The 18,085-nt window shown below is 45.0% G+C and overlaps 1 protein-coding gene across 3 annotated transcripts in view; it reads right to left on the bottom strand.

Annotated features, from left to right (window-relative positions):
- PRKCSH (PRKCSH beta subunit of glucosidase II) overlaps positions 1-18,085 on the bottom strand; it is a 306,309-nt gene that overhangs the window by 264,896 nt on the left and 23,328 nt on the right. The window lies entirely within an intron of this gene.

Here is an 18,085-nt window from a genome sequence, read left to right on the forward strand (position 1 = left end):
AAACTCATTCAGTTGATTCATTCCAGAATTTTGGTCCACCATCATCTTTTCAGTTGGCAAGCTGCACATGCTATTCCCTAATCCAGCCTTCATTTACTTTTGCAAACTCAACAAAAGGCTTCTGGTAAATAATGCGTTTCCTACCTGACCTGCCCATTACTCATGCTCTGTACTTGTCCTTCCCCTCCCAATTCAGCATCCATCGCTGAAGAAAAAAGTACATTAAATGCTCCAGCAAGCATCATGCAGTGGGAAGATAAACACAAACAAAGGAAAAAATAATGACAACTAACCTCACTTGGGAATTGCCCAGCCACAGAAGCAAAAAGAACATCCGATTGCAGCGTATGCAAAAATACTAATTACCTTCAATAAATGTTTCCCATTACAATTTCAATGATTATCAGCCCGCTTATAGTTGACGACATACATGTTGTCAGCCACTCCCAGACACCAAATTGTTGCGGATCTCCGACGTCGGCTCTCCCCTTATCAAGAGGGGGTTAATCCCCTTGTCTTTTATCTGGCCGACGCGATCCCGAAGTTATCACGTTCCTTCCGGTCGGTGTTAAATAGGGTTGTTGGTCGAATTTAGTCCTATTACCTAAGTACTAACACCGACCGTGAAGCAAGGAAATAACTCCTGCTCGAATCACGGATATTGATTGAATATGCCGAGAGGATAGCAATCCGCGACCCGAGCTGTTAACAAGGACGAGACCCGATTATAGCGGTTCCTAATCGTGCCATGCGTACCCAATGGAGAAAAGACTAGGACGATAGGAAGAAACCAGGAAGAACAAGGCAATTTATTACAATGTACAAAAAGAGGAAACGAAAGAATGTACAAGGAAAGAGGAAGGAAAAGAACACAGGGCAGCCTTAATAACAGTCTTATTCTATTCCCTGGACACGGGCCCGATCACTCTCAGATTCGGTCTCAGACTTCAGACTCACGCGGGGATGTAGAAGGTAGGGTGGAAGGTCCGGCGATGGCATTCAGGCTCCGGTCCGGCTCGGGTCCTCGACCCGTACCAGGCGATGATTGTGGACGGCAGACAGCTCTCCGCGTAGCGTAGGCACGAGCGGACAATTATTGTGTCGGGGAAAGGTCAGTAAGCTGGGCTAGCACGACTTCGTGGCTCTTGGCCGCGTATGTAATATGCGTACCGGCGCCTTTACACGCGCTCCCGGTATTACTCGCTCCAAACGCCCCTTCCCCAATGTCTTGCACGCTGCAGTTCTCAGCAATGCGTGCCGCGCGCTCGTCCTTTGTAAGCTGGTTGGCACAGCGCGTCTCTCCCTCTCGTACTCAACTCTCGTACCAGTTCTTCTGAATAAAGCACATCAGCCCTCCCGGCTCAGAACTGAAGGTCAACCTCATATAACGAGTGCAGTTGCGTCAGTCCTCTCCGCAGTCCTGTTCATGCGAGCTCACCCAGTCAGTCCTCTCTTGGTAAAGCGCATATACACTCAAGTCCTCTCAACCTTCCACAGCGAGTCCTGTCCAAGGGCTTTGTGACCGCGCTTTTATAAGCCAAGCCAGCGAACGCTCTGGAAGCCCCAACCACGCCCGGTCAGGCGATCTCACCTCCGCCCTGGTTGGCTGGTGATGGCTTACCGGCTCCGCCTTGATGGCCGCTTGACGTGGCCACACCTCCATCCTTGGGCTCCGCCCCATTTTCGGGCCTCACCTCGTGGCTTTTGGGCTGGTTCGAGCGGAAGCCCAAGGGCAGCGAAGGCTGCTGGCCAAGGAGCGTAACAAATTGGGAGGGCCGATGGGGCATAGACTGTAGAGCGCTTAATGGCATCACTTGGAGGGAGGCTGCCAAAATGGACGAGGGGCCTACTCTTATTTGTTTGACACAACGCAGATGCAACTACTGGACATGGCCTTATCTAAACACATACTAAGAAATAACTACTGTCCTAAGGTGACCTACGTGTTGCATATGGCCTATCTATGGGGTGCAACCTTTAATGATGTTACTTGTGTGGGTTCTCAAAACCGCAACAATATATATATATATATATATATATATATATATATATATATATATATATATATATATATATATATATATATATATATATATATATATATATATACAGTAGTGACCCCTAATTCCGAACGCCCCTCATCTCGAACTACTCTAATTCCGAACCGTAAATTCGAGAAAATTTTGTCCCTAATTCCGAATGTATTTCTATAACCGAACCGCCAACATAGCGTTAGCGTCGTTCATATTTCCCGCCGCGAGCGTCGTTCATATTTTCAGTGCTGAAATTTTCAGTGCGTAACATTTCCAGTGCTGAAATTAGAGAACTGTGCTTCCATTGGTCTAAAACACAGGCCATTGTTGAAAAGTGGCACCCTATTAAAGCAGTGGTTAACAGGAGCATTAACTTGTTCAGTGACGATGTGATTGACCACTTCAGAAAAATTAAGAAAAGTCGCCAACACCAGGCAACTTTGGAGAGGTGGTTCTCTAAAGAAAGCAAGCCTAGTGAGCCCCAACCCTCTACAAGTGGTGTTAAGAGACAAAGAGAGCAAACACCGTAAGTCAAGTCATCTGATGTTAGCTTGGAAGGTGCCTCACCTTCCAAGCAATAAAACCCTCTCCCTCCTTCCTCCTCTCCAGCCTCCACATGCACCATCAGAACTCTCCACGAAGGTAAATGCAGTTATTTTCATGTTAGTACATTTACTTCTTGTTTTTATTATTATTATTAGTTGATATTTAGGGCATTTACTCATCTTATTTTACCTTGAATCATGTGTATTTGCAGTTAACAGTGTCTTGATAATGGGGTTTTGGGGTCCAGGAACGGATTAATTCACTTTCCATTATTTCTTATGAGGAAAATAGTTTCTAATTCCGAACTTTTCCCAATCCGAACTGCCGCTGGAACGAATTAAATTCGGATTTAGAGGTTCCACTGTATATATATATATATATATATATATATATATATATATATATATATATATATATATATATAGATAGATAGATAGATAGATAGATAGATAGATAGATAGATAGATAGATAGATAGATAGATAGATATATATATATATATATATATATATATATATATATATATATATATATATATATATATATATATATATATATATATATATATATATATATAGATATATATATATACAGACTTGGCATTTAATATGGAATAATTTTTTTTTCTTGACTTGGGTTTACTTTCTGAACTCGGTATATCAATCTGGTGAGTTTCTTTTACGCTTCGGTGATTTCTTTGTTAAAAGAACCATGTCACTGATTGTCTGTCGCAGCAAAAGTCAATAACAGGATTATATCACAGGTGGCGTGACAAAATGTACGGACAGGTACATTTGACAATTGGCTTCACAATCGGGTATATAAGGGTTGTTGCGTTCTGTATTAGTAGAAAACAACTGCTGCACGTCTACAAAAGTTATTGCCGCTTCCCCTGGAGATGGTCCGTCAACTCGACAATGCTGTTTGTCATTTAGTGGTGGCTTTACGAAATTCCGGCATGAAACAGCGTGCTATTGCTCGGCAGTATGGCATCACTCAAGGTCAGGTGTCAAAGATCCTGAAACGAAATGCTCAGAGGGGTGTCCCTACTCTCATACCGAGGTCAGGACGTCCCCGCAGAACCACAAGGAGGGATGATCGCCAGCTGCACCGGTTAGTCCGCAATGGCCGTACCAAGTCAGCTAATCGGCTTAGGGCTGAGTGGCAGGAACTGACAAATGTGCCTATATCCAGAAGGCTAGTCAACCAACGACTGGTTCAAGCAGGCCATCGTGCCAGGCGTCCCCTGAGAAAGCCATGTCTGACCAGACAACACCGCCAGCGCCGATTGCAGTGGGCCAGAGAGCACCGTCAATGGCAGCCAGGACACTGGAATCACGTGATCTTCAGTGACAAGTCTAGATTTCTGGTCTATCGTCAATATGGCCGCGTCCGAGTGCGCAGACAAGTGCATGAAGCCTACAACGAAGATTGTATAGTGCCAAGAGTCCAAGCTGGAGGTGATGGGGTGACCGTTTGGGCTGCTTTTCATGCAGGGGGCAAAACTGACCTGGTTGTTCTGAATGGAAACCTGAACCAGTTCAAGTACAGGGCCATTCTGGAAGAAACATTGCTTCCATTTGTTTGTGCAGCCTTTCGAGGAAACTTTGTCTTCCCAGATGACAATGCACGGCCTCATCGTGCTCACATGATCCAACACTTTCTTGCTGACCGTGGTGTAGAGCATATGGAGTGGCCTGCCACGTCCCCGGATATGAATCCGAAAGAGAACTTGTGGGCAGAATTAACGCGTCAAATCGACAACTTGGACCAGCAGCCTGCCACTGTGCGTGAATTGCAGCAGGCTATTGTAACTGCATGGCAAGCTATTCCTGTCCAAACCTTGGCATATCTCGTGAACAGAATGCCTCAACGTGTACGTGCTCTCCTGAATGCTCGTGGGGGTTACACGAAGTACTGAACTGTAATTTTACTGTCCGTAATCCCAGTCGTAATTTTACTTGTGTTTTTGCTAAAAAAATTATTTCGCTAATGTGCAAAATAAAGAGATACTTCTGGAAAACGCAAAGAAGTTTAACACAGTACTGTCCGTGAATTGAGTTCGATATCAGTTGACATCACTTTCAAGGATCAATTTATTTGCTTCGAAATGTCAAATGTGGTTTTTGTTTCTTTTAAAGGTCACATTAACAAAATCTAGAATAATTTCAACATAATTCCAATGAACTTTTGGTTCTAAGTCATCTTGAAAAGTAAGTTCACCCCCAGAAAAAAAATATTCCATATTAAATGCCAAGTCTGTATAATACATACATACATACATACATACATACATACATATATATATATATATATATATATATATATATATATATATATATATATATATATATATATATATATATATATATACAGTCACGTGGAAAAGTAAGTACACCCCATGAAAAGTTTTGACTTTTTCAACATATTTCAACATACAGCTATTTGATCTTCATTTCAACAATATTGACAGATAAAGGTGATATAATATAACAAATATCATGAAACATTTACATTTTGTAGTCCATTGCATAATTTAAATAAACATAAATGCAAATTTCGCATGTGGAAAAAGTAAGTGCACCCTTGGTTCTAATAGGTGGTATTGCCCCCTTTGGCAGAAACAACCTCAAGTAGGCGTTTCTTATAACTGTCTACCAGTCTCTGACATCGACTGGGAGAATTTTTTGCCCACTCTTCCATGCAGAATTCTTTCAGCTGTGTGATGTTTGAGGGGTTTCTTGCATGCACAGCTCGTTTCAAATCCCCCCACAACATCTCGATGGGATTTAGATCCGGGCTTCGACTTGGCCATTCCAGAACCGTCCATTTCTTTCTTTTCAGCCATTCCTTGGTGGATTTACTGGTATGTTTAGGGCCATTGTCATGTTGCAAGGTCCACCTTCGGTTGAGCTTCAACTTTCTGACATATGGCCTCACTCACATTATCCTCAAGCACCCTCTGGTACAATTAAGAATTCATAGTGGATTCTATGATGGTGAGCTGCCCAGGCCCTGATGCAGCAAAGCCGCCCCCAAACCATAATATTTCCACCACCATGCTTTACAGTTGGTATCAGGTTCTTGTGGTCAAATGCTGACTTTGGTTTTCGCCAAACATGTCTTCTGGTACTGTGGCCAAATAGCTCTACCTTTACATTTCACTCATCTGTCCAGAGCACATTGTTCCAGAAGTGCTGGTCTTTGCCGAGGTGTTCATTGGAAAACTTTAGTCTTGCCCTGATGCTCTTTCTGGACAGCAACGGTTCCCGCCTGGCACACCTCCCATGTAGATAAAATTTGTGCAGCCTCTTTCTCATGGTAGACTCGTGCACTTTGACATCAACAGTGGCAAGAGCTACCTGTAGGTCCAGTGATGACATTCTGGGATTCTTTGAGACTTCTTTCAGCATCTTGCGGTCTGCACTCGGGCTGAACTTGCTGGGGCGTGGGGCGACCTGGCCTGAACAAGTTGACAGTTGTTTGGAATCTTCTCCCTTTGGAGATGATCTTCCAGACAGTCGAATGATTGATTTCAAATTGTTTGGAGATCTTTTTAAATCCCTTCCCAGACTCGTAGGCATCTATAACCTTTTTTCTGAAGGCCTCAGAGAGCTCTTTTGATCTAGGCATGGCGATGCCGCACACTTCAACAACAAAGAGCAAACCCAACTAAATTTCTGAGGTTTAAATGAGACAGGTTCCTCCAAGATCCTCTCTAACGATGCTCTAATCATTTGCACCTGAGCTGGTGCACCCGATTCTAATTTTAGGTATTTGAAGTAGTGATAAATGTAGGGGTGTACTTACTTTTTCCACCTGTGAAATTTGCATTTATGCTTATTTAAATTATACAATGGACGACAAAATGTAAATGTTTCATGATATTTGTTATATTATATCACCTTTATCTGTCAATATTGTTGAAATGAAGATCAAATAGCTGTATGTTGATATATGTTGAAAAAGTCAAAACTTTACATGGGGTGTACTTACTTTTTCACGTGACTGTGTATATATATACACAAAGAATTAAGTTAAGCACCCCTACACAACGAATTAAGGTAAGCACCCCCTAATATATATTCTTTGTGTATATGTATACATTGGCATATATTCTAAGGTATGTGAGATCAAATAATGATTGGTATGACATTAGCAATTATCCATTGATGAAATTGAGTGATCAAAGTGAAAAAAAGTGATTGGTTGAGTCAGTGATCCGATCACGTGGGTCCTACACACGTTATTGACGCAAAGATCGCTAGAGGTCTTCTCAGAACAATGACTGTACGTTAGAAAACATAAACGTCATCCACACTGTCCGTGATGGACCTATAGCTCCATACTTAAATTGAGGTGAAAATATGCCTAAAATTCCCAAAAAATTTCACCTTAAATTATTCAGAATAAAATATTGAAAACGGCATGATTGTTATGTTTTTATGTGACCATAATATCACTTCTCCAGAAAATATAGCAATATCATGGGTATAATACACTGTTTTGACGACAACAAACTTGTAATGTGCGAGGTTGTCAAAAAACGGGGGGGGGTGCTTAACTTAATTCTTTGTGTATATATATATTGTTACGGTTCTCCGCCGCCCTTCTTCCCTTTACCAAGGGGGGATTAATCCCCTTGTTCTTTCTGGGCTTGACGGAACCGAGACGTGAAACGTCCCTTCCGGGCAAACGCAAAGTAGGGTTTCGGGACCAACTCTCGCTCGTACCTAATTCCCTGCGCCGCCACGGAAGCGAGGAAGCAAGCCTTGCACGAGCCACATGTGGTTTGGGTACGCTGAGCGGATTGAGTACCACGTGGTCCGTACAGTTTAGGTAGTGGAACCCGATTCGAGCGGTTCTATTCGTACTACGCTTAGCCAATGAGGAATCCACAGGAACGATCGAATGGAAAAAAGGAAGAACACAGGTTTAATTATTCCCACACGTATTTACAATGATCGGGACGCAGAGACACAGGGCAGCACTTAATCAGTCTTATCTTATCCCCCGGACTCGGGAAGAGATGGGAGAGAAAGTAAATAAATCAAGAAAGTAATGGGATGCGCACAAAGTCTGTGTTCACATCGTGATGCCGTGCTTGCTAACCCCAATAAAGGTTTACAGGTGCTGGCGGCAAAGGAGGTCCCCAATGTGAGTAGAATTAATGGCGCGAATGTGTTTGGCTCGAATGGGTTTTGGTGCGCTTGGGAGAGAAACGAAACCCGGGAGGTCGCGGAAGGTCCATTGTGCGGTGTACGAGGGTGACTGGGTGCGCGTGAGAGAAAAGTGTGCACCGGAGTGCGGGTGTGAGAAAGAAAAGTGTGCGCCAGAGTGTGCGGTAACGGGAGAGTGTGTTAGAGTGTGTGAAGGAGTGCACACCCAAGATTGGGGAAAAAGTGTACGATGATTGGGTGTGCAACAGGAGAGTGCACACCCGTGGGTGTTATACTGTGTGAGGGAAGGGTGTGTAACAGGAGTGTGTTACAGAGAGTGTACAGGAGTGCACACCAGAGCATGTTACAGAGTGTGTGCAGGAGAGCACACCCGGGGGGTGTTACAGAATGTGTAACGGAAGAGTGTGTGCCAGGGTGTGCGATAATGAAGTGTGTGAGGGGTGTCAGTGCGCCAATGTGTGCAGGTACGAGTGTGAAGTACGAGGGAGAATGCACACCAGAGGACGTGGAAGGAGAGTGTGCGGTAGTGGAGTGTGTGGGAGGCGCGGTGACGCCTGGGTGTGTGAGTGCGGGGTGGGTCGCGAGTGGTGAGAACGCGGCTCAAGCATCGACACCGACCAGGGTAGCGTTTAGCGCGACGGATAGCTGACGTGAGCCCTCGGTGAGTTGTGTGCAGCAGGGACCGGGATCGGTGCTGCGGCGGTTTCACAAGGACCGCCGTGCACGGCCCCCGCCCTGTATGGTTGGTGCCGCGCCGTGGCGGCAAAGACAATCGGCGAGGTTCAAGGGGAGGTAGGAGATTTCGGAGCCGCGCACCTTTGTGGGTGCGGTGCTCTGACCGTGGTCGGTTGGGCCATCGAGCGTGGGACCACGAGGCCCCGCGCAGAGATGGGCCCCTGCACCTCGGCCCATCCATGCCTCCTCCCCCTGTGGATCGAAAATGCCGGACGGACACCCCATACAGGCGACCAACCACCCGAATGGATCGCTCGGCCTTTCCAAGCCGAGCCGTGATGACAATGTATTTCCACACAAAGAGGCTCGAGTGTAGTGGACTGATGAGGATAGTGTACCCAGCATGGAGGAATGGTAGTTTGACCATTCCTCACATGGCCAGGGCTCATGAGCATTAGATTAGGGGGATGGCAGTGACAGGCACATGGAGGTGCCAGCGATGGTTACCTCCATGGGGCACCGAAGCTGGCCGAGGGAGGGCTAGGATAATGATAGGGAATTAGCAGAGTGGAGAGACCTGAGAGTTAAGTAGTGACATTGTACCTATAGTGGGGACGTAGGTAGTTTATGTGGTTGATAATGACAAGGGAGTGCATAGTCTAAAGGGATGACGGGTAAGCACAAGTTTTAGGGGAAAAACAGTCAGATAGATGATGCTGTGTGTTTGATGAGAAATTGTGTTGAGAATAACCGGAGTTGTGTGTGGAAAATAAATGGAATTGTGTCGAGGTGTATGGAAAAAGGTGTGTGAGCACAAAAGGTGTGCGAGAAAAGAGGTGTGTGAAATAAATGGTGTGCAAAATTTGGTGTGTGGAATAAATGGTGTGGAATGCTTGGTGTGGGAGTAAAAGGTGTGGAATGCATGGTGCGATGAAGTGAATGGGGGTTGATGGAAACCATTCGCGAAAGCCCAGGGGGGTAGTATAAAGCCAGGTGGAGGGCACAGGCAAAATTTGTATGGATATTGACACCTGTGGTGCAGGTAGTAGCAAGTAGTGTTTTGTAGGGTGTGTGAGACTGTGGAATGGCTGGGCGTGTGGCTTAATTGGTGCGTATGGTTTTTGGGGCACTCCGCCACTGGTAGTTTGTCAGCCAGGTGAGGCCACAGGTAGGCTCTGGGAGCCAGTTAGGGTAGTTGTGAGTTGTTGAGTGGGGCCCGAGGATCCAAAGGAAGGACCCGGGTTGCCCAATGCCAAGGTGGGCATCAGGGGGTAAAGTGCCAGGAGGGGCCTTCCCCAGTTAGTTACTCGCAGGAGCAGGTAAGCTCGGGTGGTGACTTCAGTGGCGGAGGTGCGCAGGTAGTTGTACCTGCTGGGAGGGCCACACGACCCAGCCTCGAAATTGTGCAAGAGCACAGAGTGAAAATTTGTGGGAGTGAGCAACCAAATTTCAAGGGCACCACAGAGTGGACAATGGGAATTCGGTTTTTAGAACCACATCGTTTAATGAAGCCGATTGGCAGGGTACAACCGCGGGTAGTTTAAAAGTAAATGTCAGTGGTGTAGTTAGGAGAAGAGAAATTCCCTTCGCGCCATCCACAGCCATTCACCAAGGAGGACGAAGCTCCACACCAGAACCAAGTGAGCTGTTTGAGTGTAAGACGCATCATGACGTAATGAGACATTGTGGTTGTTTCATTCCTTCCTTCCTGGGAGGGATTGGGAGACGAATTTGGATTAGAGGGGGGATATGGGAGACAAGACGTAGAGACGAATTTGTAAATACAAGGAAGGGCTAGGGTAGTGTAAGCCGACGATGGGGGGAGGTACCTGCTCCGCTCGCTCCTCCGCGCCCCTCACGCTGCATTACCTTGTTTTGCTGTGTACCTTTGCGCCCTTTCCGCTTTGCTGGTCGTGCTTTGTCTCTTCCCCCCACCCCATGACCATTTTTGAGGTGGAGCTGTGCAGCACCATCGACCTGTGCAGCATCCCTGCTGCACTTTGCTACTTCTGTGCAGCCGAACTGTGCAGCACTTTGCTGCCGTATCCTTTTGTTATAACTTTGCTGCACCTGTGCAGCACTTTGCTGCCACAAATACTTTGCTGCACATATTACACTTATGGACCACAAGTTTTGTGGCCTTGCACCTCTGCTGTGCAGCACCTTGCTGCAAGTTCACCTTGCATCTTCGGACCACTTATTTTGAGTGGCATGAATGTCACGCAGTCGGACCACATGAGGTTGGCCCCGCTGGCAAAATAAAAGCATTTGTTGTGCATTTTTATTATGGTGTGCTAGGGAGGAGAAGATTTGTAAGTTTAGTTAGCCCTGAAGAGCAGGAATGGCCTGTATGCCGGTCTGGGGGCTAGCCGGTTTGATATATGCACACAGAAGATGCAAGATGCAAGAAGCAAGAAGCAAGCAGCAAATGTGATGATGATGTGTGTTTTTGTGCTTTGCTGTGCTTTCTCTCCCCTCCAATCTTCTTCCCAAAAAGGACAGGTCCTGGGTCATAGAACTGCAAATAAGGTTAAGTTTTTTGTGCTTGTATATAAAATGCTGCCCACCGGCTATATGTTTAGTTTGACAAATTCCGGATTCGGTTAATTGTGGGCGTGATTCTGTCAGAGTAGCTACTCAACGCATTAGGGGGACATATTTAGTGTTTTAAAACTGTCACATACACGGGTTAGAGTAAATGTTAGGGGGAACCACATTTATATGTCACATGTAAAAGTAAAAGTTAATTTTCCAGATCATTCTCAAAACCGGTCGTTCCATTTTTGTTGGGTTCGACTCGGGGACGAGTCTGACGAGGGAGAGGGGTAGTGTTGCGGTTTTGAGTTTGTACAATAAAGGTTAAATTTCCCCCTCATAGTTTAGTCACACAACAACATGTAGCCTCGCGATAGTTCAGTTATTTCTTCGTATGTGTGAGAATAGTCCTTTTCCTGTGTTAGTTTTGCGTTGAGTAGAATAATGAGAGTAGGTCCTTCATTGCCTTATGCCGCCTCCATTGCCTTATGCCGCCTCCATTGCCTTATGCCGCCTTACGCCTCCTTATGCCGCCTTTGGCTTGTTGGCGTGAATTAACACGAGGCAGGCCTGGCAAATCAAGGCAAGACCGAATGAGGGCGGCGGAGAAGCTGACGGTAAGCGCGAGCCGCCAATCAGGGCTCAAAGGGAGTGGCTGCGGCACTGCGTCACAGGGTGTGGTTGGAACATTCGAGAGGGCTCAGGGCGTGGCAATAAAACCCGTTGCGCGAAGCCCCCACAGCAGTTCGGTCAGCTATGAGCTCGGGGTGAGCAGTTCTGCGAAGGGGTGAGCTTGCAAGTTATTAAAGTCCCGTGTGAGTGGAGTAGTTATGGGAGAGGCGCTGGGTGTTGAGCTTGAGTAGTGATGGGAGAGGCGCTTGATGAGAGTTACGAGTTCTGAGAGGAGACGCGCATGAACCCAGATATAAGCGCTCGTACCAAATTGGACGCTCGGTTGAGCTTGAGGCCGAGCCTCTATTGGGTTACGCGAGTGATAGCGCGCCGGTAACTAAACGCACTGTGGAAAACCGCCCAGCCGCGCTGAGAGACGCGTACAGTTCCCTCCTGCCTCTTCTGCCCATTGTTCGAGCGACGCACTACAAGGATCCCTTCCACCGCCTGCTTCCCTTCATCGCGGGACATGCTGGACCGGGAGAGCCACGCCGGGCGGGGCCGTTCCTGGACAACCGTTCAGCGAGGAACACCATTCTACCTGCATTTCCCCTTTGTGAGTGGGATCGGGCCCATGTCTGGGATTTATAGAAGACTGATTAAGGCTGCTCTGTGTCTCTCTGCTTTCTACCGACTTGTACATACTTGTGTAAATAATAATTAAATAGTGTTCTTCCTTTATTCGACCGTCTCGTGTTTTCCATCATTGACTAAGCGTGGTACGAATAGAACCGCTCGAATAGAGTTCCAATACTAACGGTACCTGCACAGACCACGAGGTACGCAATCCGCTCGGTGTACCCAAATTACACGTGGCTCGTGCGACGCCTGATTCCCAGCTTCCGCGGCGGCGCAGGTATTTAGGTACGTGCGAGGCTTGTCCTGAAACCCTACCTTGCGTTTGCCCGGGAGGGGCGTTTCAAGTCTCGGTTGCGCCGACCCAAGAAGAACAAGGGGCTTAATCTCCCCTTGGTAAGGGTAGGAAGGGCGGAGGAAAACCGTAACAATATATACATACATACATACATATACATACATATATATATATATATATATATATATATATATATATATATATATATATACATATATATATATATATACATACATATATATATATATACGTACATATATATATATATATATACATACATATATATACATACATACATACATATATATATATAGGTTGGTGGTTTTTCTGTCTTCTACTGACTCCTCTCCGGCCTTGCTCCCCCAGCTCTCTCTGGCTCTGTCCCCCAAATATTCCTGCAGGTCGCACAAGAGCTGCCACCAACCCTCTTATGGTTAAACTGCCAAAATCTAGGCTCTCTGCTCACCTTCACTCTTTCATTCCCCTTTTTTACCACCTCTGGAACAAACTCCCCCACTCCCTTCAATCCCACTCTTCCCTCCAGGTCTTTAAAACAGCTGTTCACCACCATCTCTTATCTTCCCCCATTCAAAACCTTGATCTTTTCTACCCCCGCTAATTCACCCCATATACACTTTTTCAAAATTCCAACATCTTTCCTGGAAGTACTTGCAGTGTCTATATGTTTTATACCTCTCCCACCTCCCCCCAAGCCCTCTCCCTCCCACAGTTCTGTCCATGTCCCTGCTCTCAAATGTTGCGTTTGTGTCCTTCCCCCTCTCTCCCCATCTTGTCTACCGCTCCCCTTATTTTGTGTTTTATGTGTCGGTTTGACTTTTTGTGCGATTAATGTTAGCTCTTTCACGAGCCTCTATCTTGCATACAAAAAAAAAAGAAAAAAAAGTACATATATATATATATATATATGTATATACAGTCTTGGCATTCAATATGGAATATTTTTTTTGTGGGGGTGAACTTACTTTTCAAGATGTCTTAGAACCAAAAGTTCATTGGAATTATGTTGAAATTATTCTAGATTTTGTTAACGTGACCTTTAAAAGAAACAAAAACCACATTTGACATTTTGAAACAAATAAATTGATCCTTGAAAGTGATGTAAACTGATATCGAACTCAATTCATGGACAGTACTGTGTTAAACTTCTGTACGTTTTCCAGAAGTATCTCTTTATTTTGCACATTAGCCAATTTTTTTTTTAACAAAAACAAAAGTTAAATTACGACTGGGATTACGGACAGTAAAATTACAGTTCAGTACTTCGTGTAACCCCATGAGCATTCAGGAGAGCACGTACACGTTGAGGCATGCTGTTCACGAGATTTGTCAAGGTTTGGACAGGAATCGCTTGCCATGCAGTGACAATAGTCTGCTGCAATTCACGCACAGAGGTCGGCTGCTGATCCAAGTGGTCGATTTGACGTGTTAATTCTGCCCACAATTTCTCTATCGGATTCATATCCGGGGACATGGCAGGCCACTCCATATGCTCTACACCACGGTCAGCAAGAAAGTGTTGGATCATGCAAGCACGATGAGGCCGTGCATTGTCATCTTGGAAGACAAAGTTTCCTCGAAAGGCTGCACGAGAAAATGGACGCAATGTTTCTTCCAGAATGGCCCTGTACTTGAACTGGTTCAGGTTTCCATTCAGAACAACCAGGTCAGTTTTGCCCCCTGCATGAAAAGCAGCCCAAACGGTCACCCCACCACCTCCAGCTTGGACTCTTGGCACTATACAATCTTCGTTGTAGGCTTCATGCACTTGTCTGTGCACTCAGACGCGGCCATCTTGATGATAGACCAGAAATCTAGACTCGTCACTGAAGATCACGTGATTCCAATGTCCTGGCTGCCATTGACGGTGCTCTCTGGCCCACTGCAATCGGCGCTGGCGGTGTTGTCTGGTCAGGCGTGGCTTTCTCAGGGGACGCCTGGCACGATAGCCTGCTTGAACCAGTCGTTGGTTGAATAGCCTTCTGGATACAGGCACATTTGTCAGTTGCTGCCACTCAGCCCTAAGCCGATTAGCTGACTTGGTACGGCCATTGCGGACTAAACAGTGCAGCTGGCGATCATCCCTCCTTCTGGTTCTGCGGGGACGTCCTGGCCTCGGTATTGGAGTCGGGACACCCCTCTGAGCATTTCGTTTCAGGATCTTTGACACCTGACCTTGAGTGATGCCTTACTGCCGAGCAATAGCAGGCTGTTTCATGCCGTAATTTCGTAAAGCCACCACTCCATGACAAACAGCATTGTCGAGTTGACGGACCATCTCCAGAGGAAGCGGCAATAACTTTTGGAGACGTGCAGCAGTTGTTTTCTACTAATACAGAACGCAACAACCCTTGTATACCCGACTGTGAAGCCAATCATCAAATGCACCTGTCCGTACATTTTGCCACGCCACCTGTGATATAATCCTGTTGTTGACTTCTTGCTGCGACAGACAATCAGTTACATGGTTCTTTTAACAAATAAATCACCAAAGTGTAAAAGAAACTCACCAGATTGATATACTGAGTTAAGAAAGTAAACCCAAGTCAAGAAAAAAAATATATTCCATATTAAATGCCAAGTCTGTATATATATATATATATATATATAAATATATATATATTTATATATATTTATATATATATATTTATATATATTTATATATATATATTTTTTTTTTGTATATATATTTATGTTCTATCTTCTTCTATCTTCTATATATATATAAAAGAAAGTTTTTGTTTGTTTGTTTGTCTGCACAAGCTAAGCCCTTGAACGGTGAAAGATAGGAAGAAACCTCCAATACAAAAAATGTCGGGACAGGCCGAGCTGGGACCATTTCACAATTAAAAGCTGAGCTGAATTGTAGGAGTCAATCTTCTACGGCCACGAGTAAAAGCTGAATTATAGTACCAGATTTATTCAAAAAGAACTAAAAATGTCGGGACGGGCCTGGGGAAGGTTATAGGCTAGGTGGCGAGGCCGGTCGAGGCCGCTTCGGACAGGCTGGGCCGATTTTGCAATTAAAAGCTGAGCTGAATTGTAGTAGTCAATCTTCTATGGCCGCGAGTAAAAGCCGAATTATAGTAGTAAATTCATTGAAAAAGAACCCGGGCAACGTCGGGTGCTTTCGGCGTGTGTGTGTGTGTGTGTGTGTGTGTGTGTGTGTGTGTGTGTGTGTGTGTGTGTGTGTGTGTGTGTGTGTGTGTATATATATATATATATATATATATATATATATATATATATATATATATATATATATATATATATACATATACAGACTTGGCATTTAATATGGAATTTTTTTTTTTTCTTGACTTGGGTTTACTTTCTTAACTCAGTATTTCAATCTTGTGAGTTTATTTTACACTTTGGTGATTTATTTGTTAAAAGAACCATGTCACTGATTGTCTGTCGCAGCAAGAAGTCAACAACAGGATTATATCACAGGTGTCGTGGCAAAATGTACGGACAGGTGCATTTGACGATTGGCTTCACAGTCGGGTATACAAGGGTTGTTGCGTTCTGTATTAGTGGAAAACAACTGCTGCACATCTCCAAAAGTTATTGCCGCTTCCTCTGGAGATGGTCCGTCAACTCGACAATGCTGTTTGTTATGGAGTGGTGGCTTTACGAAATTACGGCATGAAAGAGCGTGCCATTGCTCGGCAGTATGGCATCACTCAAGGTCAGGTGTCAAAGATCCTGAAACGAAATGCTCAGAGGGGTGTCACTACTCCAATACCGAGGCCAGGACGTCCCCACAGAACCACAAGGAGGGATGATCGCCAGCTGCACCGGTTAGTCCGCAATGGCCGTACCAAGTAAGCTAATCGGCTTAGGGCTGAGTGGCAGCAACTGACAAATGTGCCTGTATCCAGAAGGCGAGTCAACCAACGAATGGTTCAAGCAGGCTATCGTGCCAGGCGTCAGCTGAGAAAGCCACATCTGACCAGACAACACCGCCAGCGCCGATTGCAGTGGGCCAAAGAGCACCGTCAATGGGAGCCAGGACACTGGAATCACGTGATCTTCAGTGACGAGTCTAGATTTCTGGTCTATCATCAAGATGGCCGTGTCCGAGTGTGCAGACAAGTGCATGAAGCCTACAACGAAGATTGTATAGTGCCTAGAGTCCAAGCTGGAGGTGGTGGGGTGACAGTTTGGGCTGCTTTTCATGCAGGGGGCAAAACTGACCTTGTTGTTCTGAATGGAAACCTGAATCAGTTCAAGTACAGGGCCATTCTGGAAGAAACATTGCTTCCATTTGCTCGTGCAGCCTTTCGAGGAAACTTTGTCTTCCAAGATGACAATGCACGGCCTCATCGTGCTCGCATGATCCAACACTTTCTTGCTGACCATGGTGAAGAGCATATGGAGTGGCCTGCCATGTCCCCGGATACGAATCCAATAGAGAACTTGCGGGCAGAATTAATGCGTCAAATCAACCACTTGGACCAGCAGCCGACCTCTGTGCGTGAATTGCAGCAGGCTATTGTCACTGCATGGCAAGCGATTCCTGTCCAAACCTTGGCAAATCTCGTGGACAGCATGCCTCAACGTGTACGTGCTCTCCTGAATGCTCGTGGGGGTTACACGAAGTACTGAACTGTAATTTTACTGTCCGTAATCCCAGTCGTAATTTAACTTTTGTTTTTGTTAAAAACAAATTTGGCTAATGTGAAAAATAAAGAGATACTTCTGGAAAACGTACAGAAGTTTAACACGGTACTGTCCATGAATTGAGTTCGATATCAGTTTTCATCACTTTCAAGGATCAATTTATTTGTTTTGAAATGTCAAATGTGGTTTTTGTTTCTTTTAAAGGTCACGTTAACAAAATCTAGAATAATTTCAACATAATTCCAATGAACTTTTGGTTCTAAGACATCTTGAAAAGTAAGTTCACCGCCCACAAAAAAAAATTCCATATTAAATGCCAAGTGTGTGTGTGTGTGTGTGTGTGTGTGTGTGTGTGTGTGTGTGTGTGTGTGTGTGTGTGTGTGTGTGTGTGTGTGTGTGTGTGTGTGTGTATATATATATATATATATATATATATATATATATATAGACCCGGTATATAATATATATATATATATATATATATATATATATATATATATATATATATATATATATATATATATATATATATATATATACATATATATATATATATATTGTTGCGGATTCGGAGTACGACACTCCCTTTACCAAAGGGGGGGTTAGTCCCCTTGTCTTTTAAGCTGGCCGTCTCCGATCCTGGAAATTATGACGTCACTTCCGGTCCGTATTTGCCAGGGCGATTGGTCAATGCAGTCCCAAATACCTGCTTTCGAACCCGACCGTAAAGCGAGGAGATAACTTCCACCCGAGCCGCAGCGTTAATGGATACGCCGAGCGAAGCGAGCTGCGACTCGGGCCGTTAGCAATAGACTAACCCGATTCTGAGCGATTGGCCAAATCGTGCCACCGGTACTCAATTGAGGAAATCACGAAAGCGATCGGATGAGAGGAAACCAAAGTAAAGGGAGAACAAAGATTTATTAG

Source organism: Myxine glutinosa, chromosome 1, assembly GCF_964187855.1.
Source record: "Myxine glutinosa chromosome 1, kmMyxGlut1.1, whole genome shotgun sequence".
NCBI classification, from domain to species: Eukaryota; Metazoa; Chordata; class Myxini; order Myxiniformes; family Myxinidae; genus Myxine; species Myxine glutinosa.